This window comes from Tachyglossus aculeatus, chromosome 13 (genome assembly GCF_015852505.1).
Source record: "Tachyglossus aculeatus isolate mTacAcu1 chromosome 13, mTacAcu1.pri, whole genome shotgun sequence".
In the NCBI taxonomy this organism is placed as follows: domain Eukaryota; kingdom Metazoa; phylum Chordata; class Mammalia; order Monotremata; family Tachyglossidae; genus Tachyglossus; species Tachyglossus aculeatus.
The window spans coordinates 8,694,698-8,721,109 of record NC_052078.1 but is presented as its reverse complement, the minus strand read 5'-3'; the positions used below and the strand labels follow the sequence as shown (position 1 = coordinate 8,721,109).

Sequence of the window (26,412 nt, the reverse complement as noted above, 5' to 3'; positions counted from 1 at the left end):
CATACTGTGAAATAACCAACAGTGTAATTTAAAGCCCCAACCATAAACACACCGCATGGCCCACTTAATGGAAAGTCTCAACCGAGGCTTTAAGTGAATCCTATTTTAAGTGGGCCACCATGTTATGGGCACAAAGGCCTATGGAGAGACATATTGATCTGCAGGCCACTCCTCAAACTGATTAACCCTTTAATTTGAGAAGAGGAGAAAAGCTTTCACCTTGCTGAAGTCATTTGGGAGTCGTGTGGTCACCCTGAATTGTGGGAGCATTTCTGAGGCAAAGAGGCTTCGTTCTGTCTTTTTTCCATCTTTCGCAGTTCCCTCCCTCTCCCCCATCCAGAATCTTTTGTGTTGACACCTGGACCTCCCTCCAAAAGCTCTGCTTTCTAGACCACTTTGAAGGAAGCATGGGTGCCCTGTACCGTTCTCTTCCTCTCTCTATTGCTTTCTGGAGGAGACACTAAATATTTGCTCTTCCTCACCCCAGCAATAGAGATGTGTGAGGTGTCCTCATCTTGGCCTCCTTTTGTGTCCTTTCAACAACTTTCTCCTTCTACCTTACAATAGGCATTGAATCAAATTCATTGTTTCTCTCAGAAAGGTCGCTCCTTTTGGACAAGGAACTTCTTAATGAATGAGGATATTTTACATCTTCTCTACGGATGAGCTGGTGAACATCTAAAAATGAAGCACAGCATGCTTTCTTCAAAGGAGTGTCCTGATGAAAACCTGCAGTTAGCCAAAAGCATTTGTAGGGTCCAGCATTGCAGTTCTTGCCTCACCTCAAGGAGCAGGGGTCACTGGGGTTTTCTAAATCTTTAGGTGTTTTTAAACTAAACCAAAAATCATGCATCACTGAAGTACAATTTCAAGTGTATCAAATCCCTGGCTCAGCAAGGATGGACAACAGATCAAGGTTCTGGCAATTCAAAGGAACACCTTAGGGTTTTTTAGAGGAAGAAAAACCCCCCACAAAGCATAATCAGCTTGTATCTGACTTGAGATAGAAAAGTATTGGGCATCGATCTCAGATGTTACAGTATTTTCAAATCAATTCCTAATGAAAGCCACTGACAGAGTCTTAAAGTGTCCCTCTTCCAAATGCAAATATTAGAAGAGAAGAGGGTGAGAGCTAGGGGGAATTTGGAATCCAGTTCTAAATAGGGTCTCCTCTTCCAGAATGAATAATAGATGGAGTCCAACTGTTTTGTGGCTGTGCGTAAATTAGTGATTCATTGATTGTAATCAAAAGCAGCTGCTTGTAATCAAAGCAGAGGTACTGATAGGTCATTATCAAGTGCTATGCTAATACAGTGAGCCTGGTATTGTGTTTTCTAGCAGGAATATCTTGGTGCAAAAGGGATTTTATGTAAATCATCAATATTTATTTTAGCTATTCTTTTAGTACTTTAGTGATTTTTCTGGGGTTTCTTATTTTTTGTTACTATGACTATAAATATTAAAAGGAATTATAAATAAGTTAGGTGCCACTGTCTGCTTCCCCTCTTTCTTTAAAAAAAAAAATCAGAAGCATGTAGTGTTTGCGATCCAGGTCCAGGAGCTAGGAATGGTTCAATTTGAGCCCAAGCCTAATGGACTGAGTCCCTCCAGGCATTTGGCAAATTGTTTTAATCCATTGTCCCTTCCCCCGCCTCCCACTAGCATCCTGCTTGCCTTGACAGGCAGCCTTACATGCTGCAGCTCTCAACCCTCTTCCCCAGGGCAAGGAGCAATCTTTTCAAAGGTGGCAGATAGAAGCCTGATTTCTTCCATTGTTTTCAACCGGACACCCACCTTTGAGAAGATCATAGGACAAAAACCCGGGGAAAATGGAGTTCTTACTTTCCAGGTCGGTTTAGACTGAGAGGAGAGAGGGGGACTTAGGTCAGAAGCCAAGCCCTGGAAGCCAGGGACTGTAACGGCACAGAAGCCTGGGAAGAAACCAAGTATCACTGGTCCTGGAAAGGGGAATGCAGAAGAGAGACCTTTGAGAGGCAGCAATCTTCACACCCATTGTTCCTCCTCAAAGCTGCTGCGGGTGATATTGTCCCTATACCAAGTCCATCTGCCCAATTAGAAGTGCACCTTGATTAGTTGCTCAAGAGAGATTTTGGACAAACTGCTGTAGTTGTCTTCGAGCTGCATGGATTTGGGAAAGGGCCACTTTAAAAAAAATGCTTTGGACATACCTCAGGGATGATGGGGTGGTGCTTGTGTCTATTGTAATTGAAAAACTTCCCACTCCCTCCCCAGATTAGAGAGGCAGAGCACCATCTGAAGTGAACCTGAAGGTTTACAGTTATGATCTCTTTTATAGGAACGTCAGCCCTGATCCTGACTGTGGTATTTGTTAGGTGTTTATTCTGTGCCAGGCACTGTCCTAAGCACTTGGGTAGGTACAAACTAATCAGATTGGTCACAGACCATGTCCCACCTGGGGCTCACAGTCTTAATCCTCATTTTTCCGATGAGGTAACTGAGGCACAGAGAAGTGAAGTGATTTGGCCAAGGTCACACAGCAGCCAACTGGCACAGCTGGGGTAAGAACCCAGGTCCTGCTGACTGTACCCTTGGACAGCCCAGTAGGAGACCCAAGAGGAGAAAATGGCAGTGATCCTTCTTTCCTTGACCTAGCAGCAAGAAGCTGGGTGGGCTGGATTTGGGGAGATTTGAAGAGAACAATGGATTCTGTTCCTCCAGGTAATTACCTGTGACCATCTTCAAAGCCCCATAGAGAGCACTCAATGAATACTATTGATTGATTTGAGATGGTGGGTGCCTCTGATAGTTGGGCAGATTAGATGGACTACTCCTGAATAGGCCCCTTCCTCTCCCTGCACCTCACTTGTCACTCCGTACTTCTTGGAACTGTATGATCATCATCATCACATGTATTTAATGAGTGCCCACTTTATGCAAAGCAGTGCAGTGGACATGTGATTGAGTGCAAAGAAATGATCAGACAGTGCTCTGGCCCTCAAGGAGCATAATTCTTAGGGGAATGCAAGCTTTTTCATGGTATTTGTTAAGCACTTATTGTGTGCAAGTCACTGTACTAAATACTGGGGTAGATACAAGCTGATCAGGTTGGACTAGTCGGTATTGCACATTAGGCTCACAGTCTTAATCCCCATTTTGCAGATGAGATAACAGAGGCACAGAGAAGTTGAGTGACTTGACCAAGGTCACAGAGCAGACAAGTGGCAGAGCCGGGGTTAGAACCCAGGTCCTTCTGACTCCTAGACCCGAGCTGTAATCACTAGGCCATCTCCTTCTCTGATGGAAAATTGTCAGTGGTTGAACTACTAACCATTAAAAAACCATAAGCGACCATGGCCAGAGGACCAGACCCCTTTTATGAAGCGGGTAACTCTCAAATCAACTCCCCTCTTGCCTTTGCCCTGGTTTATGACTCTGATACTAGCTGCTGATATTGTTTTGTGAGGCCTGGATGTGTCCCTTGTCAACAGGTAATATAAGTTAAAATTTTTTCCCCTTTCTCTCTGAGGGTCAATCTGGTGTTTCTGTGTGCTCAAATGTGCATGAAGCGAAGAGCTTTGGATGGAAGTGAAATAGTGCAGTGATAACCGGTATAATGTCAGGGTCCCAACAGTAATACCTTCAGCCTGATAGTCTATATTTCTTCTCCCCACTTCCCTCTGCATTCATCTTCCCCATTCACAGAGCAGCTTACGTTTGTATCAGTGGAGAAAGGAAAGAACCGGAAAATAGTTCATTACTGGGTGATGTCTGCGCACTTCCAATCTGTGCCTAACTGCCTTGCTTCTGCCAGTATGCTGGCACACTGATGCTGTTTGGGAGAGGGTGGTTAAATAATTGCCTGTAAACATATAATATTTTTCTCCTCTGAAGCCAAAGGAAGGGTGGGGGCCTAATGGCATTATGAGAAGCCCACGCAGGATCACCATGGCAGGTAGCCATGAGAAAGTTCACTGGAAGCTTTAGCAAATCCCAGGTCTAGATTACCCTCGAGGAACACCCTCCTTCCCTCCAGTGTCAGACTTCATCCACCCAGGAAGCAGGGAAACTCCTAGTTTGTCATGCAGCTGGGTCCGACTCCCAGGGATGGGGTTTCTGGGAAGAGGTTACATCTGGGCATGGCATCATGGGGAAGTAGACTAGGGATGACCCCAAGATGCATGCTGTCCCACTGGGAAAAAGACAAAAATTTGTCTCCTTACAAACTACTGGATAATTGTCAAAATGTTTTTAGGCTTACCTTAGCACCCCCTCTTCTGAAGCTCAAACCTTCCCCTTCTTTCGGGAAGGCTTTTTTAGCCTCCACTCTGCTAGCCCACTCTGTGACCCAGTATTTCCCCTCAACTCAGGCTTGTAATTGTGCTCTCTCATTTGTTCCATAGTTTGTAGGTCTGTCTGCCTTGTCTCCCCTAATGGATTGTAAACTCCTCAAGCACAATGCCCATGCCTGTTCTTTATGAACCCCACTATCTATTGCAGGCCTTGGCACCCTGCAGGCATTCATTAAAGGCTTGTGGACTGACGGAGCTCTCTGGGAAAGCCTGACTGCCCAGCCTGCGGATCCAGTGCTGCTAGAGTCGTGCCAGAGGCCAAGAACTTTTCATTAAAGCTCAATGTGTTTAGATTGCACCTCAGAATGAGTTCCCTGGGCTCCCAGAGAGGAGGTGAAATACAATGGAACATTTCAGATGCGAATCTATGGTGTTCGGAAAGATGGAAATCTCTAGCATATGCATACAAGCCAGCTTTCACTCACCTTTTGACTTTTATGAGTTACAGGAGCTCTTATCAATAAATAGAAGTTATTGACCATCTGCTAGGTGCAGAGCTCTGCACTAAGTGCTTGGGAGAGTAGGACAGCAGCAAAACACATTCCCTGGCTGGGGGGAGTTTACAGTCTAACAGGGGAGAGAGGTTCCCTCTCTCCCCTGTTAGAGAGAGAGAGAGAGGGTTAGGGTTAGAGAAGCAGCATGGCTCAGTGGAAAGATCACGGGCTTTGGAATCAGAGGTCATGGGTTCAAATCCCACTCCGCCACTTGCCAGCTGTGTGACTTTGTGCAAGTCACTTAACTTCTCTGGGCCTCAGTTACCTCATCTGTAAAATGGGGATTAAGACTGTGAGCCCCCCATGGGACAACCTGATCACCTTGTAAACTCCCCAGTGCTTAGAACAGTGCTTTGCACATAGTAAGTGCTTAATAAATACCATTATTATTATTATTCCAATGATTTTCAAATATCGGGCGCTGGATAGAAGGATAGAACAGGTAAATAGTAAAAGAGTGTCACTATATGCTGACACTATTTCATTGAGTATACAAATGAAAAGGTACAAATGTATGTACACGAGGGCTGAGGATAGGAATAAAATATAGTAGTGCTAGGAGCGGCTGTTGAGTGGCCATGAGTGGATTGTCGAGGATTCACCAGGGAAGGTTTCCTGGAAAAGGTGGAATTTGAAGATAGGGAGAGCTGAGGTTTGGCAGATTAAGGAGTGGGGAGGGACCTCCAAGCCAGAGGATCAGTATGAGCAAGGGAAAAGAGACTTGAGGGCGAATGCAGTAAGAAGCGAGCTGTGAAGAGCATGCAGAGGAATAACAGTGAAGGGAGCTGGTTTGGATTGGAGATGTCCTGTAGGCAAGAAGAACTGGCAGGAGTGGGGGGCGGGAGTGTAAATTAGATAAGTAGACTTCTAGACTGTGAGCCCGTTTCTAGACTGTGAGACCGTTGTTGGGTAGGGACCGTCTCTATACGTTGTCGCCTGTACTTCCTAAGTGCTTAGTACAGTGCTCTGCACACAGTAAGCACTCAATAAATATGATTGAATGAATGAATGAATAACAGGTCAGAGAGATAGCTGGAAGTGTAAATTAGATGACAGGTCAGAGAGGTATCTGGGAGCCATCAACATAGAGGTGATAGCTGAAGGCCTTTTATTAGTGGTTGAGCTCCATTTTAGAGTAGTTGTACTTGGTTGTGAGAGTGCTACAAATAAATGTCCCTAGAACAGTGCCCTGCTGTTTCCTTCAATACCACACGCCCATTTGGGGGATCAAAGTGGAGGATCAAATTGAGCAGCCACACTTCATCTCTTGACTGCAATCAAGCAGATGAAGAAAGTCTTGAAAACACACCCTTGTGCTCGGACCTGAAAGAAATCAGGGTGGCCTTGCAGGAAATCAGCTGATGGATTTGATGAAGGGCAGGCATTGGGCTTAAAAATAATTTAATCTACTCTATTTTACCATTCAATCCCATTGCCCTTGTCTCTTGTCACGTTTCCCCAAATAATCAGTCAGCGCTGAATGTCAACTGACTATCCAGGGAAATCTAAGGAAAAGACACCTAAGGGGACTTTATAAGCCAGGATGGGGAGGTAGGTCCCAGTCAGTTCTTATGGGTAGGTGAAAATAACACTGTCATCCATCTACCTTAGTCCATTATCATTTATTCCACCTTTCCCTTTCACCCCTCTATGGTGAAAAGAAAGGGGGTTAAATTAAAGAGACCCAAATTAAAATCACCGACCAAAAATAATAATAATAATAATTTGCCTGTGATTATTTAGCTAAGGCAAAACAAATATTTTGAGCAAGTATAAATTGCTTGCATTGTGTGTGTGACCAGTGTGTTTACCACCGTGAACTCAATCACCATACGGTAGGAGGTGGGACTAAGTGGTTTGACACATAACAGAGAAATCGAGTTTTTTTCAAAAAGTTGACACTGTCACCAGAGCCAATTCCACCACCGTTTCAAATGCAAAATTAATTTTGCGATTAACTGAAGAAGTCTCCTCACTGTCATCTAACAATGGAATTAATATGGTAGCAGGGTCTCTTCATGTTTCCTTTGTACATGGGCCTGGCGTCTGCAGGGGGCCAAACACTCATGCCAGCACTTGGGCGTGTGCCCAACTGAATTATAATTTTTGCATTTCAGAGCGACGGATGGGAACTTCTTTGCCATGTGACTTTTCCAAGAACAGGGTACTTGGGGTGGAAGAGAGGAGTCCTGAACCCCCCCCCCCCACCGCCAAGGAATCAGAAGTGTGGCTGGCATAACCATTACTAGAGTAAATGGCTGAGGATTTAATATCCGGGTCAGGCTGTCTAACCATGACTTGGACAAGGCATCAGATGTCACGTCCAACCTGTGTGAGGAGGGACGAGGGGAGGAATTGTTCATGCACTTATCAATTTTGTTAATGTCTCTCCTAAGGTGCTTAGTACAGTGCCTGGCATACAGTAAGCACTTAACAAATACCATTATTATTATCATTATTATTAATAAAACGAATGTTAAGGAGGAAATGTGCAGCACCCTAGATCTGCGAGTGAAGAAGGAGCTGAGGTCGTCAACAATAAGCTATAAGCCCCTTGTGGGCAGGGAACTTGTCTACCAACTCTTTTGTATTGCACTCTCCCAAGCACTTGATTCAGTGCTCTGTGCACAGTAAGCACTCAGTACATTCCACTGATTGCTAAGCATTTAGTACAGTGGTTTGCACACAGTGAGTGCTCAAATACCATTGACTGAATGATTAGTAGAGCTTCGACGCCCAGTACTTGAAGAAATGAATAAAAATGCCCATGAAACAATGAGGGAAATTTCTTCCCACCTCTGCTGCCCTTAGCAAAGATGGTCTGATTCCCAGATGTGTGCAGAGCAGGTCAGAGGCAGGTCTGTGGCCAGGGGTCTAGTATACTCTCAAGCCCTTGGGCATTCCTAACGCCTACTAAACCACATCTCTGGGTCCCAGGCAAGCCTTGTGTCTGGGCACCAGTTCTCCGTCTCGACCGACTTTCGGCAAATGAAAAATGTGTCATGTCATTGCAACCCAGTTCTCTTCTGTGCAAGTCATAAACATAGCGGGCAGCTTGGTCCCAAACTGGCATTCAGGTCTCGGAATAACAGGGGCGTGGAGGGTAAGCTCAGTGCAGCACATTCAGGAAAAATGAAATGAGAATCGTGAGGAACCAAAAACCAGTATGTCTCTACAAACTCCAGGCCCACAGCCCCCTCGGTGGCGGGAGAAACAGACTCTCACTTTTGGGGCCCCCACCAGGGCTACTGGATCATTTGCATCATCAGTTGATATTGACATCTATGTTACTGGCATGTCACGGAGAACAGCTACTGCTCCCTGGGCACTCCCTGCCGATTCGACATGGGAGCTGCCGCTTTTGCCGGATTTTGGTTAAATGTGGCAGCAGCTTCTACCCTGGCATAGCATGGAAAGGAAGTTCTCTCTTCCAGATTAGCAGGCTATGGGAGGGTTGGGTCCTCTACTGTCCAGCTCCCCAGGAGTCTTGGAGCAGTCAGTTGGGTGCCCCAGCGGTGACAGCTGGGTTCCCTCTCCTATCCAGGAGACCAGGGGGCAGTGGTTGCAGCAAGAACAGTAGGATGAGGAGATGGGAAAGTGTATTCTGGTCACACCTGCCCCTCAACCTCATCCCTTGTGGCGGTCCCATTCATTCATTCATTCATTCATTCATTCAATCGTATTTATTGAGCGCTTACTGTGTGCGAGCACTGTACTAAGCGCTTGGGAAGTACAAGTTGGCGACATATAGAGACGGGCCCTACCCAACAGCGGGCTCGCAGTCTAGAAGAGGTGAGAGATTAGTCAGGGAAAGCCTGATTTCAAAACGGCCCTGAAGTTGGGGAGAACAGTGGTCTGCCAGATGAAAAGGAGGAGGGAATTACAGGAGGGAGGAGGTCAGCAAGAGGATGGTAACAAGCGAGACAAGACTGGTCCCAGAAGCAGTTGTATTAATTAAGCACCCTACTGTGTGCCGAGCACTGTACTAAGTGCTTGGGAGAGTACAGTACAACAGTATAACAGACACATTCCCTGCCCACAATGAGCTTTCAGTCTGTTGAGGGAGACAGACATAAATATAAATAAATAAGCAGCTGCAGGGAAGGTTCAAGAAGGGTAAGCACATTTCTCTTGCCTTTCGGCTCCCCTTCCCCGCTCTTGGGCAAGTAAGAGGCCAGTAAGCTGGGTTGTCCCAGTCCACCATCACCCCTGAGCATTCAGCAACCTGCAGGTGAACAGTGTCAGATCAGCCAGATTGAAGAGTCCCTCTCTGCCCACGAGCCCTGTCGGCATAAGCAACAGACTGGAAAACCATCAACACTTTTGACAAGTCAATCAAATCCCGCACTTCATGGAGAGATCCAAGAAAAAGGTTGATCCTGAATTCACTCAGTCTTGAATTCATTCTAGACTGAAAGCTCCTCTCTCTAGGCTGTAAGTTCCTTGTGGTCAGGGAAGATATCTACGAACTTGGTTATATTGCACTCTCCCAAGAGCTTAATAATAATAATAACAATAATGTCATTCGTTAAGTGCTTACTATGTGCGAAGCACTGTTCTACGCGTTGGGGGTGATCAGGTTGTCCCATGTGGGGCTCACAGTCTTAATCCCCATTTTACAGATGAGGTAACTGAGGCCCAGAGAAGTTAAGTGACTTGCCCAAAGTCACACAGCTGACAAGTGGCGGAGCCAGGATTAGAACCCATGACCTCTGACTCCCAAGCCTGGGTTCTTTCCACTGAGCCATGCTGCTTAATGCAGTGCTCTGCACACAGTGATTTTTCAGTAAGGTGCAGTTGATTGTTTCATTGATTCATTGGCCCAAGGCAAGTATGGATATGAGGATTAATCAGTCAGTGGTATTTATTGGGAAGTTAGTGTGTGCAGAGCACTGTAATAAGTGCTTGGGAGAGTACAGTGGAGTCGGAAGACATGATTCCTGCCCTCAGGGGCAGAATCTTGCTGAAACAGAAATTGTGCAGTAGATGGGAAAGGCTGTAGGCTTTCCCACAGCTGTGGGGTAGGATTTCCAGTGCTTGGGGTCAGGAGCTTATCCCAAAAGGGGTGAAGGATCTGTGTCTGAGCAGTGAGTCTGTTGGCTTACCAGCTCCTCCAGGACAGGGAACATGAAATTTGCTTTTGTTGAACTCCCCCAAGTACAGTGCTTTGCCTTCAGTAGGTGCTCAATAAATTCCGTTGATTACTTGATTGGATTCTAGGCTTAGGCTGGGTAATTTTACTTCTCAGGTTCAGGAACATCCTTTGTCATATAGCAAGCTATTTTTCAAGCAGACGGAGGGAGTCGATCATACTTCAACCAGTCGTATTTATCGGGCATTTACTGTATTTGTCAAATCCTGTGCTGTCGAATCCTCTCCGACCCATAGCGGTGCCATGGACACATCTCTCCCAGAACGCCCCACCTCCGTCTGCAATCATTCTGCTAGCGTATCCATAGAGTTTTCTTGGTGAAAATATGGAAGTGTTTTACCATTGCCTTCTTCCGCGCGGTAAACTCGAGTCTTCTGCCCTCGATTCTCTCCCATGCCGCTGCTGCCCAGCACAGGGAAGTTTTGACTTGTAGCAGATTGCCTTCCACTCACTAGCCACTGCCCAAGCTAGGAATGGAATGGGTATGCCTCTGCTCAACTCTTCCTGCCGCAGCCAAGACTGGTAGAGTACTGGAACTCTCCAATTGTGATCCTGAGAAGGGTATTGTATTTAGGACACTGTAATAAGCGCTTGGGAGAGTACAAGATGACAGAGTTGGTAGACACACTCCCTGCCCACAATGAGCTTAAAGTCTGGAGTCACTGAAAAAAATTCAGTCATATTTGAACCGATCACATTTAATTGATCCTAAAACAATGTATTAGCCCTTATGTGGCATTGTATTCCAGGATATCGAAAGTCAGAAAAGATCTACCTTTCACAACTCCAGTGTTTTTTGGTTCATGTACCTCAAAATAATGGGAAAAATAAGTGGAAACCGCATGAATTTTTTTTAAGAAGAAACATGGAAATTTATCTACCTTTATTATCTTCAGAACTCTAGGCTGGTATTTTTCAGCTCAATATGTGGGTTATTTCTTTTTAAAAGCGAAGGAACTGGACACAAATATGAGATGAATAAGATATCCAAATCCACTTTTATGTATAAATTTATCGCCCCTTCTGATGTTGCTTTGAAGAGATGTGGGTGTTTGGAGCAGAGCCGTGTGGTCTGGACCGCTGAACTCGCAAAGCAGAGCCAAGGTCTGTGTTCTAGGGGATCTTGGAACAAATCCTCCATCTCATTTTCATTCCCAACACAGGGCGGCTGCTTCCTGTCTTCTCGCTGATATGGCTGCCATTTTTGCTTCAGTTCCTCGGGGCAGTTTCAAAGTCCTTCATGCTTAAACCTCTCTCTCTCAGTGACTTCAAGGCGGTCTCTTTCCCGGCCTGGGATCAGTTTTTCATGCCTTCGCTTGGCAAGGAATATCCCTAGCTAGCATTTGTGTTTATGCGTCATCCCAAGCTGTTTTCCTTGGGGGTTCCAACCCTACATTGTGGCTGCCTATTCCTACCTCATTCTGTGAGCTCCATGTGGGACAACGTTTAGGTCTGTTCTAATTATCTTCCATCTACCTCAATGCTCAGCCCATCGCTTTGGCACGTAGTAAGCACTGAATACACCGCTTTGGCACATATTATCATTATTACTGAGAACCTTTGGTTTCAAGCCCTATTACCGGGTATTAGTGTGAGAATGTATAGGAGCCATTGAATCACCAGGCCCTTTCAGTGCTTTATAATACCTTTCTTACAAGTTGCACGTCTCCTCCCTGGACACAAATCATTTTGAAACCAAGAACGTTCCCGTGGGCAGATATGCTCCATTTGTGAAAGTTGGATCAGACCACTCCAGAGGGGAGACCCCAGAGAGGAGAGACTGAGTCATGCGTGTATTTTCAGCAAGACCCAGCACACCGTGGGCACACGACAACTGAAATGAGGGCGGAATGCGCAGTCTGAGCGTGTCTGAATGAATGTGTCATTGCGTTCTCCCATCTCCTACCAGGTGCCTCAGGAGTCACTTGACCCATCAAAGAGCATTTTCCCTCTTAAAGAGAATAATGATTCAAGTCTCTTCTTTATTTCCCCATCTGCAGTGCGAGGGTGGCTATTGAAGCCCCAAACATCTTCAGTGATGTTTCACAGGTACCTGTTCCTTCTCAGACATTTGGAAAGACAGACAGTTTCCTTGTAGCATTGCATAAAATATACCTTTAAAAAGTATGGCAGAATTAGTTGCTCAGATTTTATGCCGGATTCCTGCCTGGATGCCACAGTGGCGTCTGTCACACGTTCTGCAAAGTGCCCAGAGAACAGACTTCTTGACAGGACGCTCCTCCAGCAAAAACCAACAAGAACACCCTACTTGGAACTACATTGACCCACTTCCGTGGTCTTTTTTGTGTGTGTGGTACTTGTTGATAAGTGCTTAATACATTCCAGGCCCAGTACCTAAGTGCCGAGGTAGATATAAGGTTAATCCCACGTGACACACACAGTCTAAATTAGAGGGAGGAGAATTTAATCCCCATTTTACAGATAAGGTGACTGAGGCACCGAGCAGTTAAGTGACTTGCCCTAGGTCACTCAGCAGATGAGTGGCGAAGCCTGAATTGGAGCCCAGATCTTCTCACTTCCAGGCCTAAGCCCTTTCTCTAGGCTGTGCTAGCTTAATAATAATAATTCCCAACCTCTCCCTCCTCCAAGCCTGCTAATAAGGGTTCTCAGCCTGAGGTTCCCAGACACCTGTCCCACCACCCAAAAAGCCTAAAATGAAACCCTTATGGGTCCTGCCTTGAGTTGGGGTACTGGACTGAGCCCCTCAGCAGTAGTTAGAAGTGGAAGATTGGGGTTTTATGTCTTTCTGCATGTTATCCTCACCCACGTTTTATTTTTCTTTCAAAAATGGGATTTTCAGGATTAAAAATATTAATCCTCATTTTCTTTTGCATGAGTTGTAGGCCAAATGGATGATGTCCCAGACTTCTTTTGTAACAAATTAAATGCACATTTTCCAGACAACTAGTTAAAGTGGACTGACATTGTTGTAACGGCAAAGTACAACATAGTGAATTGCAGTTAAAAACAGCAATAAATCAGCTCCTTGGCCTGCTTTCGGAGCAAGTTTCACCATGTAAATATAGGCTTTCCGCTGTCCTTGACAAGCTTCTCTTTTTTATAATTAAGAAAAAGTCAAACTGTTTTAAGCTGAAGCTCATTAATGCCAGGGGTGCATAAAGGGTGTTGAAAGCGAGAGACGACTCCCCGATTAAAGTCGCTTCTAAAATGGCAAAAACCCTAGGCCCCAGACTAGCTGAGTGTTCTTGGCTGAGTTATTTAACCTCTTCCAACTCCAGCCTCACCCTTACAGAAAGGCAGTTTGATAGGCGCTTGCTCCTCAGAGGAGACTCGCCCTGCAATTCAGGGTGACCAGTAGACTCCCAAATGACTTCAGTATGTTATCCACATCCGCATTTTAGTTTTCATGCAGAGCACTATACTAAGCGCTAGGAATAAAATACGTAGATGAGAATGAAGATATAGTACCTGGCCCTCGGGAGAATCACCATCTAAGAATAAGGTGAGGAGGAGTTTGAAGACAGCCACAATATCATTATTATTATCATTATTAGACCACACTTTAAAATTTGTAGGAGTCTGAGGCTGCTGCCATTTAATCCCATGTGGCCCCATTGACTCGGGGCATGTGGGGAGCCGAAGACTTGGGTGACCCAGTTGGAGGGTGTCGGGAGCTCCTGGTGATGGCCCAGAGTGGTCTGGTGGGAAGAGCAAGCTTCTTTAAGAACCTAAATGACATAAGCACCTCCTTGGCTGAGTTAGACCGATGGGACACCCAACATAACAATAATAATTATTATGATATCTGTTAAGTGCTTACTATGTGCAAGGCACTGTACGAAGCGCTGGGGTGGTTACAAGCAAATTGGGTTGGACACGGTTCCTGGCCCACATGGAACTCACAGTCTCCATCCCCATTTTACACATGAGGAAACTGAGGCACCGAGATGTGAAGTGACTTGCCCAACTTCCCTCAGCAGGCAAGTGACAGAGCCGGAATTAGAACCCGTGTCCTCTGATTCCCAGGCCTGAGCTCTTTCCCCTAGGCCACACTGCTTTCCAGTGGTTGCGGGACATTGCACATCCTACTTTTCCCCTTCTACAGCCTGAACTGTTCCTCTAGTAATCAGTTAGTAACAGCTTATCCATGTTTGTATCTACACCCATCTTGAACCCCTGGCCTCACAAAGTTTCTTCTTATAACAAAAGTCCAAATGCTGGGTGAAGTGTGTCCTCTTGTCTCATGAGCTTATTAAATAATTTAGCGTTGGGGGCCTGAAGGTAATGGTTGTCTGCATGCATGGCTTGTATCACATTTGTGAAGGCAATAAGGACCAGCGAAGAGAGCTGTGGGGTTACCAGGGTGTTGATGACGTGGGTTGGAGGTTGGGTCCCAGGACTTTTCTCACTCTCCATTCTGTTGGGCTTCTGACCCTGCAGTTAGAATGGAGGCTGACATCGCGAGGTGTTACGGAAGGTCAGAATTCGGGTTCATTAAGAGTGGCAGGCCAAAGCACGTGAGCGTCCTGAAATAGTTCCCTTCCCTTATGGGCATGGAACATGTCTACCAACTCTGCTCTATTGTACTCTACCAAGCACTTAGTACGGTGCTCTGCACACAGTAAGTGCTCAATAAATAACCTTGATTGATTGATTAAGAGAAGGATAAAGAGCTTTTAGCTATGATTGAAAATAAGCCTAAATGGTTTGAATCTGGCTTCACTTCCCAGGTTCATTTTAGCCAAATAATTAGTTTGGGAAACCACAAGGCTGGGGACTGGAGTCCTGGCTAAGTGTGTTGTTGGGGTGGGAGGGTGGGGTGTGTGTGTTGGTTGGGGAGAGAGGGAGGGTGCACACAAGAGAAGGCAGCTGGAAACAAGCAAAATAGAATTCCTTCAGATCTTGCAGGAAGCATCCGCTCAGCCTCTAATCTTCAGGGCAAAGGGTTTGTTGTTCAGTGCGTAAAGTCAGGGTTGGAGCTGAAACAAAACTTGCCTCCTGGGGCGAAGAAAATATCTCTCAGAAACTTTGCTCTACTGAGCCAGTGACTCTGAATAACTGTGATAAAGTTCTGTATTGCCAAACTCCGCTCAAGCAAGCCAGCCCTAGGACCCAGCATCCCATCGAAGGAGAGGGCCTCTGGAACGGTTCCCTTTCTCCTGTTCGATGGAATTAACTGTCGTTCCTTTGTGGAAAGATTTTCCCTGGAATTTCCTTTTTGGTTTGAATTTGTAAGAAGTAGAGTCGATATTTTTTACCTCAGATTCCTGCAGCATTATGGAAGTCTCTGTGGAATTCCATTGTCATATCCAGGGAAAGGGAGGTGTCATTACGGTTCCTCAACCTCTTGCTGTTGTTTAGGGTCTGTTGAGAACCCAGAAGTGTGTGAGGTAAGCACAAGACATTCACACTGTGTGGCCTTGACGCTCCAGAAGGCAGTGTAGCATACACCACGAGCAATTCACAGATCAGGTCATCATGTGCGTCCAGCAGATGGTGTTGGCTGACCGATCATGCCTGTAGGGCCGCTGGGGAAATCAAAAACAGGCCTGAGGGCACCCGGTGGACCTAAGGCAAACCTTAGAAAAGAACCACAGACCCTCAACTAGCCTTGTTTACAACCCCACTTCCCTCCAAACGTCCCCCTTTGGCCAACGCAATCTTGGAGGGATCTCCACGTGCCTGGAAGCCCTGGTCAAACAGAACTGCCTGATCCTGCCCTCTCTTCTTGTCCCCCCACAACCAGATTCCATGAGCCATGCGCTGCAGGCTGCTACATGGTGGGGTTAAGGGCTGAACTGATTGCAGCCTCCTGTAGCCCCAGTTCTCAGGAATGCAGATTATGCCCGGGCTCAAAGGCGCACAGCCTGGAAGGGGAGGGATGGGCCAGGCCATGGGATTCTGCCCCTCTTCCCCACCCCAAACTGAAATTGGGCCAAGATTCAGGGAACCTGATGCATAAGAAGAAATCATTCAAGCCAAAAAAGTCCTTTTTGAAACTTAAATTCCCCAGATGGGCTCTCTAGATGAGCAAGGGCCTAGAATTCAGAAGGTCTTGGGTTCTAATCCTGTCTGCTGTGCAACCTTAATCAAGTCACTTAACTTCTCAGAGCCTCAGTTACCTCATCTGTTGAACGAGGATTAAGAGTGTGAGCCCAATGTGGGACAGGGACCGTGTCCAACCTAATTAACTTGCATCTACCCCAGCACTCAGAACAGTGCTTGGCACATAGTAAATGCTTAACAAGTACCATAATTATTAATTATTATTTCTTACATGCACCATAGTACTGACTTAGCACTTAGTAGAGTGCTCTGTACATGCTAAGTGCTCAACAAATGCATTGATTAAGAACTGACTTCTAGGCAATGTAGGCCCAGGCTATGAGCCTGGAAAGCATGAACTCAAAGTGATGAAGTCCCCTCAGTGTGGCAGAGTACATTTTATTTCAAATACTGGAGGAAATATAGGTTTCCGGCTGCCTCATACATGTTGTAATCGCTTCTTTCCAAACAAGCCATAAATAGTTTCACCTTTATAATGGTCCTGGCTCTCCTTTTAGAGATCAGAAATGACTTATCAGCCGGGAAGCAGATTCTTATTTTGTCTCCCTCCCACAATCCATCACGAGAGGGTTAAGAAAAGGGCCAGTTATCTCCTAGCAGACAAATTCCTTGTACATCATTGAGTTCTACAGTGAACATCTCTGTGTGCTGTCAACTGCAGAGAAAGCAGATTACACTGTCTGTCTGTTCCATGAATGCCCTGTAAACACGGCCTTGGTACAGAAAGCAGATTTCTAATCAGCCAGGAAATGAAGGGAAGCGCCTAGTTATTTGAACATTTGAATATTCAAGTGTGGTTTCTTTAGAGCATAGCCACAGTTTGTGTTGCACTGGGGTCTAATGGCCTGACCGCCAGATCTCTCCCTCCCTTTGAGAAAGTTTAGACCTAAACAGTTGCTGCCCATTCGGGTTCTGATTTGCCTCTCACTGACTCTGGGGGCCCACGGACCTACAAGCACATGGCTAGACTAGGCCAAAGAGAGGAAGTCACTTAATTAGCGTTGATTGTTTCGGAGTCCATGTGCTACTTGAATTTGGTGGAAAACCACACTATTCTTTATATAATGATATAACAGTTGCAGAATTCTACTGGACACATACTGGTTCTTCATGCTCCTTTAAGTAAAATCAGGCTATTCCAGTGTCTCTGTGGTTACTCCGTGGGCAGAATAGCTTTGGGGTCCCTTGCTGTGACTTTGTTTTCCCTGTGAGTTCCATTGCTTCAGCCCTACCTTGCAAAAGATGGTGTATGGTATTTATTAATGTTAGGGTAATTGGGATTTAACTTTGATTTTTAAGCCAGTTGATATTTTCATCATGGCTTTGGTTCCTCAGTAATTATACTGCTGAGATACATAAACTGTTCACAGGTTGGAAAAAATGCAGGTTAAGTGCAGCAGTCTTCTTATCTGATCTATTTTCCAGGCATCTTAGTTTCTTCTCTTTTGCCTCTTTCAATTCCCTGCATGTTTAAAAGTGTATTTCTTCCTTTCCTGTGTCTCTGACTTCCACTGCCGCCTAATTCGTAAGAAAAATGTGCTTTCAACTTTTAACTAGGATGTTTGAGCATAAACTACCTTTTTGCCTTGATAAACTACTATCCTTTTTGTTGTCTTTAAACCTAGAACCACTGGTACAGTTTTTCCATTTTAATGAAATGACTAGGAATTAAATAAAAACTCCTTTCAAGTGCATGATATAAAAGGAAAGAGGAGGATAAATAGTAAGAGGGAATGAGATGCTTTCTTTTCTTTAGTAGTATTTGGAATTGGAGGAGTGAAACATGGCCCAGTGGAAAGAGCATTGACTTGGGAGTTAGAGAACCTGGGTTTTAATGCCAGCTTTGCCGTGGCTCAGTGGCAAGAGCGCGGGCTTTGGAGTCAGAGGTCATGGGTTCAAATCCCAGCTCTGCAGTTGTCAGCTGTGTGACTTTGGGCAAATCACTTAACTTCTCTGTGCCTCAGTTACCTCATCTGTAAAATGGGGGATTAAGACTGTGAGCCCCCCGTGGGACAACTTGATCACCTTGTAAGCTCTCCAGCGCTTAGAGCAGTGCTTTGCACATAGTACTTAATAAGTGCTATTATTATAAATGCTTGCTGTGTGACCATGGGCAAGTCACTTAACTTCTCTGTGCCTCAGTTCTCCTGTCCGCCCTCCTAGTTAGATTGTAAGTCCCCAGCAGTACAGGGGCTGTGTCTAACCTAAATAACTTGTATCTACCCCAGCACTTAGAACAGTGTTTGACACAGAGTGTTTACCAAATATCATTTTAAAAAAAAAGATACTCAAGCAAAGATTATAACTGCACACTGTAGGTGGCATACTTGTTTCCAATGATTCGGTAGACTGAACCTATCAATCAGTGGTATTTATTGAGCACTTACTACATGCAGAGCACAGTACTAAGCACTTGGGAGTGTACAGTACAACAATGTTAGCGGACAAGTTTCCTGCCCACAATGAGCTTACAATTTACAGAGGGAGACAGACATTATATAAATAATTTGACACATAAATTATTGATGCATTTGTTGATGAATTTATGATATGTACATAAGTGCTGTGAGGTTGAGAGTAGGGTAAATATCAAATGCCCAAAGACATTTGCTATGCTAATATCAACCCTGTTGATCACCCAGAAAGAGAAAGAAAAATGGGGGAGGAGAGAATGGGGGGAAAGGAAGAGAGATAGGGATGAGGAAAAGGAAAGGGGGAATCTCTTCCTCTTCTGCTTCCACCATCCTCTACCTGCACTGGGAAACTCTCTGCACACACCCACACTGTCCAAGACAGTGGCTGTGGGTACCGAAAAGTGGCAGTGATCCAGAGGTCAGCCATGGTCACTTGAGAAGCAGCGTGGCTCAGTGGGAAGAGCACGGGCTTGGGAGTCCAAGGTCATGGGTTCTAATCCTGGCTCCGCCACTGCTGTGTGACTTTGGGCAAGTCACTTAACTTCTCTGGGCCTCAGTTACCTCATCTGTAAAATGGGGATTAATCAATCAATCGTATTTATTGAGCGCTTACTGTGTGCAGAGCACTGTACTAAGCTCTTGGGAAGTTCAAGTTGGCAGCATATAGAGACAGTCCCTGCCCAACAGTGGGCTCACAGTGTAGAAGGGGGAGACAGAGAACAAAACCAAACACATTAATAAAATAAATAGAATAGATATGTACAAGTAAAAAAAATAAATAAATAGAGTAATAAATATGTACAAACATATATACATATATACAGGTGCTGTGGGGAAGGGAAGGAGGTAAGACTGTGAGCCCCATGTGGGACAACCTGATTACCTTGTATCCCCCCAGTGCTTAGTACAGTGCTTGGCACATAGTAAGCACTTAACGAATGCCATCTTATTATTATTATTTGGCTGTGGTAGGCCCAAACTAGCCACAATGTTTACAATGTTGCTGGATGATGACTTTCTGACTTCACACCAAACTATTAGCCTTTTCCTGGAAGAGCTAGTTCAGGTACATCAGCAGCTTCTGATTCAGCTTTGGAAAAAAAGATTTTTCCTCCACCTCTCATCGTCCCCGTCAGTGGCGACATCAGCCGCCCCTACTGCTGGCATCTCTCACCATGGAGAGCTAACACAGGTTGCTGAAGAGCAGAGCAAGAAAGGCATACTCACTTATACATAAATCTGACAAACACATTATTGTTTAAAAAATCATGCAGTGACTGCCTTGATCATTTGAAGGTACACAATACCCAGAAAGATGCAAACTGGAGATAATTTAAGAGAAGAGCAGAGAGATAGAAAAAGAGCATAAATATGTTTATTTTAAAGGAAACGTTCAAAGAAGCAGTTGCTGTTCACATGGTCCCTGGAAAATCTTCAGTCAATCGAACAGTCAGTGGAATTCATTGAGCACATACAGGAAGGCAAAGCTCTATTCTAAGCACCTGGGAGAGACTACAGTAGAAGCAAGACACATTCCCTTCCCTCAAAGAATTTCCCATCTAATGGGGAAGACACAGAGGCCCAAATTACTTAGCAGTAAAGCAGGAGGAAAAACAGAATATAACCAGAAATAGTGCAACTATATCAGGATGAAATAATTTAATAAATATTTGAATATACAAATAAAATGTACATGTGTATGTAAGTGATCACAATAGGAAGAAAACATATGCCTGCTAAGGGTGGCTTTTGGTTTGTCCTGACCCGTGTTGTGAATCAATGGGAGAAAGTTTCCCATAGAAGGTGGGTTTTAGTAGGGATCTGAAGATGGGGATAGTGGTAAACTGACCGATCTCGGGGCATGAAGGATTCCAGGCCGGGGGGACAGCAGGAGAATTGAGAACGAGCAACATGGCCTTGTGGAAAGAGCATGGGCCTGGGAGTTGGGGACCTGAGTTCTAATCTCAGCTCTGCCACTTGTCTGCTGGCTGTGCGACCTTGGGTGAGTCATTTAACTCTGTGCCTCAGTTTCATCATCCGCAAAATGGGGAATGAAATACACCTTCTCTCTCCCCCTTGGACTGTGAGCTTCACGTCGGATAGGGATTGTGAACTGATTATCTTTTGTCTACCCCAGCGCTTGGTACAGTGGTTGGCAGATAGTAAGTGCTTAACAAATGCCACGTCATTTAGTATTTGGTATTTAATTATTATCATTATTCGTGAGGTACAGTTAGGTGTGCTGGAGAATAGGGTGAAGAGAATCGAAATGGAAGATAGGGTAAGCTGATGGAGCGCTTTGTAGCCGATGGTAAGGAGTTTTTGCTTGATGTGGAAAGAGATGGTGGCTTCTGAGGCGGCTGCATGGGGTTTTTCTATAGTTAGAGGGAACATGCTAAGTGCTACCTTCGTGAGCCAGGCCAATTAACATTGATCACAGGCCAAGACCTGGAAGAATTTGGGCTAGGCAGCCAAGAATTGCTGAGGGCAAATTCATCTTATTAAAACTGAAAATGGGTGCTGTGCCTCTTCAATTTTTGCTGCTAACTGCCCACTGGCACATCAGTACCAGGACTCTGGAAAGGATTGAGGAACAATTCTGTTTTATATACTAGAAGAGTGTTCCTGTATCTTGATGGAAAGGATGATTAAGTAGGATATGGGGTACAGAGAGGAGCCAAGGGCTAACCGGAAATCATGAAATAAAATCATGAGGAATTTAGACCCGAGCGAAGAAAATGACCAAACCTGAGGATTATTTTCTTAGCTTGTCCCCTGGCACAACTAGGTCAAAAAACTGGAACATCCTAGGTGACCTGCTTCATGCAGTGTGACTTTAAGAAGGGACCACTTCTAATGGGGCCAACCTGTTTGTGGAAATAATTATTTATCCCCCGTGCGTGGCCAACACTTTGTTCCTAGGAAACCTAAAGACGCCGAAGCTCTAACCCAAATACAAAACCCACTGGTAAAACACTCTATTTGTCCTAGAAGCCCATGAAGTGGTTGTCTACATTAGGCGTGTTTGCCTAGATCCTGTGTGAGCATTTCAATAGCCACTATTAGGGCTCATTTTGAGAAAGTGTTCATTTGGGAACTGTGAAATGAAAATATGAATCCACAGTGCAGAGTGCACATTGACAAGGAAAGTAGTCAATTTTCCCGGTAGTGTAGGCCCTGGCTAAGTGCTTCTAGTAATGGGCATCTTCTCATTTGTACCCCCACAGATTAGAAAACAATGAAACTCCTAACTAAGGGGGGTTTAGGTTTATAAGAAACATCCATCTGAAGACCAGAAAACACCAAAATCTGCTCTCTTCTGGGAAAGAGCAATATGGTCAGCCAAAGGTTTTGTTTCTGTCCTCAAATAAGTCCAAACCATTTTCAATCTCTCTCTTTGGAGTGCTGTTTAATAAAACACTTTCCTCACAAAGATTTTTTCTTGAAATCTTATTCGGTAATAGAGACATAAAATGTCAAGTCCATCACTTTCTCCCACAAGGGTAAATGATGGTTTGAGCTCCTTCTAAAAATTGTTTCTCTCCCCCCGTCCATTCCTCCATCATAACATTTGTTTTCATGCAGGCTGCAAATGTGCTTTTTGACTACACTCTGTCACCCACAGATTTCTCTGCACAGTGGGGGAAGAAATGGGGATTTGTGTTCTGTTTTCATGTGGCGTTCAGCATTAAAAAAATATGCGTTGCCGTCACCATAGTGGGAGCATGACATCTCACCAAAATGGATTAATGAATAACACTCATGATATGTGCTTGAGATCTAAATAAAACTGCAGCATAAATCACTGCACTTCTTTTCTCGAGATGGAACAAACACTTCTCAGTAAAGTGAGTTATTTCTGTAGTTCCTCAGTTGCCGCTTCACATAGGACTAAACTGCTTAATGCATCTAGTGCTTAATGAGGAGGCAGGCGGAATCAATTAGACTCCTTTTAATAGTTCAATTTCTGGTTATTAGTAACTCCTACCTGTATAGTACATAATCAAATTAGACCTAAAAAGTGCATTGTAATGAAACTGAAAATACAGTGTGAAGGGCAGCTGTGAATTGGATGATCATATTTTAGAAGTTAGAAAATGATCTCTCTTCAGTAAGGTATTGATTAAAATGTTTCAAGTTCAAGAGGACTTTGAGAGGAAAAAAAAGACATTCACCTGGTAAATATGAGGCAACTAGAGGGTTGTGAAGTGGTGGGGAGGACATGGTATGATGGATAGAATACAGGACTAGGAGTCAGAAGGTCTTAGGTTCTAATCCCAGCTCCACCTCTTGTTGGCTGTGTGACCTTGGGCAAGTCACTTCACTTCTCTGGGCTTCAGTTACCTCATCTGTAAAATGGGGATTGAGGCTGTGAGCCCCACAGGGGACAGGGACTGTGTCCAACCCAATTTGCTCATACCCAGCGCTTAGTAGGGTGCCTGGCACATAGTAAGTGTTTAACAAATACCATAATCATTATTATTACTGCCTAACAACCAGGTTAGGGATTGGTTGCTGTTGAATGATTATGTCAGAGTGTGAGATAATTTAAACTCCTTACCCTTCTGCCTCTAACATTATCCCCTGGCAAGTAGAAGGCTTTCTTTCTGCCAATAAGGATAACCTAAAATGATTTATTTCATTTGACTTTCGTGGCGGGACTACATTTGGCTTGCTTCATATGGTTATGCATTCCTAGAGCAAGTGTTTGAAATCAAATAGAAATGCCATGTGGAAAGAGCAGTGGCCAGAGAATCAGAGGACCTGAGTTCCAGTGCCACCTCTGCCACTTTTCTGCCTTGTGTCTTGGGGCAAGTCACATAACTCCTCTGGACCTCAGTTACCTGATCTGAAAAATGCAAACTGCGAACCCCGTGTGGGACATGGACCATATCCAATCTATCGTGTATCTACCCCAGTGCTTTCCACAGTGCTTGACACATAGTAAGCGCTTAACAAATACCATTTAAAAAAATGGAGTGACTCCTGTAGGGTACTCTCAGCAAGCTATCCTGCCTACAGATGTATGGGAATCCCACCCCCAGGAGAGGAGCTCACAAGCAACTGATCGATCGTATTGCTTGAGCAGCCTTGGAATACAAAGCACTCTTCTCAGCACTGGGGAGAGTAAACTAGGAATAGAGTACAAGCTCCCTGCCCTCAAGGGGCTTACGATATAACGGGAGTGGGAAGAACACAAGTTATGGGGACAAGTGGAAAGCAGTGATATAACTGGTAATGATATGAATGGATCAGGTTCAAATAGCTGAACAAATAAATATACAATTGACAGTGCATGCACATACCTAAGTACTAGGCAATGAATGTTCTTCATAAAGAGAACAACCCACAACAGAGTTCTTCCTGCTTGGTTTGTCTTGTAGCAGCTCAAATGTGGCAGGTAGTATTTATTGAGCACTTACTGTGTCCCGAGCACTGTACTAGGGACTTCTTGCTTTTGTCAGAGGTGGAACATGGGGATGAGTGGGCCAACACGCTGACCATGGCATGGCTTATGACCTCATGTTCTGAAGTGAGACCAGGCTACGCATCGTACTACATCCTGATCTCTCAAAGACATTAATCAATCAATCATATTTATTGAGGGCATAGTGTGTGCAGAGCAATGTACTAAGCACTTGGGAGAGTTCAGTGTAACAGAGTGGGTAGCTATGTTCCCCACCCATAAAGAGCTTACATTAATTGTTGTGTTGCAGTGACCAGGCGTTATTCTTTTCTGCCCATCCCTAATCAACTGAGGCATGGCTTGAGGGTTGGTCCCTTTGTCTACAACGAGGCTCCAACTTTAGGTTGCTTTTATGTTTTCTTGAATTAGCCAATTTAGTCGTGGACTTTTAGGAGGTCTCTTGCTTTGGGCCATTTCAGTGCCTCGTTTTGATGCCTGATTACAAAGCCCAAATCAAAGTACAGCAACTCAAAGCACACCTAAGTGGGGTCAAGCCGTTTTTGTGCTTAGAGATGCCCACTGAAGGTGGTTTCTTCTGGAGTATATAAAGCTGTGTGCAACTGGTACAGATGCACTTTGATAGCCACTGTGTTGCGGATCTGCAGTCCCCCTACACTGGCACCCTCGTTCCAGCAAATGCTGCGAGCCATTAATGAATAGGAAAAGATCATTCAGTTGATCTTACAAGACCTGCACTTAAGGACATGACCTCCGTCCAGAAAAGTCATAAATCTTTTCATCACTACTTGCAGAACAAGATAACCTGGTGACTGATTTTTCATCACTTGAGCCTAAGAGGATTTTCCTTCTCTGTAACATATGTATGTGATTTAGTTGGACAATGGATGGACTTTGACAGTTCATGGGGAATTTTTTTAATGTGGAAATTTCATTTCACCCACCTGGAATTTACTTTCTGTGTACTTTATTTGGCCACACACAGCATAATGCAGGAATTTTTTTTTATTCTTTCAGATAAGCTGGGTGAAAATGCTTACTTCTGGGGTTTCATCCAAGAGCTTATTATTTTGCTATCTGACTGGGCTATTGTTGTAATTAAACATTCCAGTAGCCCTGCATGTTTTCAAGGTGCTATGCAGTCACTTGTATTTCTCTCTTCTCCCTCGGACCCTAGCTTATATAGGTTGGGTTTTTTCCAGAAAGGAAAGCTGAAGGTACAGAGAGTTTGTCCCCCAGGAAGCTAATGGGAGAGCTGGCATTAGAAAACAGAACTTCATGAGTTTCTGCTCTGTTCCTTATCCTTGGCTTCATCCTGCCTTTGCTGGAGATGTGTCTGACTGAATCTAGGCTAGATGCTGACTCTGTGGGAGAGGGATTTTTTACATTCTCTGTTAATTCATTCATTCACTCATTCAATCGTATTTATTGAGCGCTTACTGTGTGCAGAGCACTGTACTAAGCGCTTGGGAAGTACAAGTCGGCAACATATAGAGACGGTTCCTACCCAACAATGGGCTCACAGTCTAGAAGGGAGAGACAGACAACAAAACAAAACATGGAAACAGGTGTCAAAATCGTCAGAACAAATAGAATTAAAGCTATATGCACATCAGTAACAAAATAAATAGAATAGTATGCCAGTATATCCTTCCTGTGAGAAGGTCCTGAGACAGGATCCAGCATGATGATTTATGGTGACCTGTGATCGATCACTGGTATTTATTGAGCACTGACAAGATGCAGAGCCCTGTACTAAGTGCTTTGGAGAGTACAGCAGAACAGAGTCACTAGACATGTTCCCTGTCCACAAGGAACTTACAGTCTGGAAGACAGACTTTAAAATCAATTATGGATATGTACGGGGCTCAGGGTTGGGTAAAAGGGCTTAGAGATCCAAGTGCAGAGTTGACATGAGAGGGAGAGAAAGTAAGGGAAATGAGGGCTCGCTCCAGGAAGCCATTTGAAGGAGATGTGACTTTAATAAGGCCTCAAAGGTGGGAAGAGTGGTGGTCTGTCATATATGAGGGGTGAGGGCCTTCATCGGCCCCATTAGATCACAAAGTCCATGTGAGGCTCTGTGGAGGGGGAGATACAGAGTGCCTGGAGTCATTTCAATAGCTGGAAGCTGCCGGGAGGTACATAGTGCTGGTGTGGCAGTGAGCGGAAGAATGCTCATTACAATCGAAGAACACTTGGGGACCGGTGTTTGTTGATCCCAAACACCTGAGTCCTTACGTGTCCTAGGTGGCCAGGAGCAATCAGCCAGGGATGTCAAGCTGTGCAGTAATTGAAATTACGTAGTTTGGATGCAAGCGGAGAAAACAGAGCTCGGGTCTAGTTAATGTGCCTTGGGAATCTTTGGGCAACAAAGTGTTACCTAAATGTCGCAGTCTCATTTTACTGATACATAGTTGGATGGAGAGGCAGACCATGTTTCACTTTGTCCCAGCCTCTCCAGTGAGAGAACAGGAAAGCCAGAGTTGGATTAATGAAGTCATGGGCTCTTGCACTGCCTCTGAGGTACAAGTGCCCCCATGTGATCCAG

The 26,412-nt window shown here is 44.8% G+C and overlaps 1 protein-coding gene and 1 non-coding gene across 2 annotated transcripts in view; one reads left to right on the top strand and one right to left on the bottom strand.

Moving 5' to 3' along the window:
- Positions 1 to 26,412, top strand: part of PTPRN2 (protein tyrosine phosphatase receptor type N2) — a 661,085-nt gene that overhangs the window by 417,080 nt on the left and 217,593 nt on the right. The window lies entirely within an intron of this gene.
- Positions 10,403 to 10,539, bottom strand: LOC119936439. The gene has a single exon (XR_005453765.1). It is a non-coding gene; the product is annotated as a small nucleolar RNA SNORA7 (small nucleolar RNA).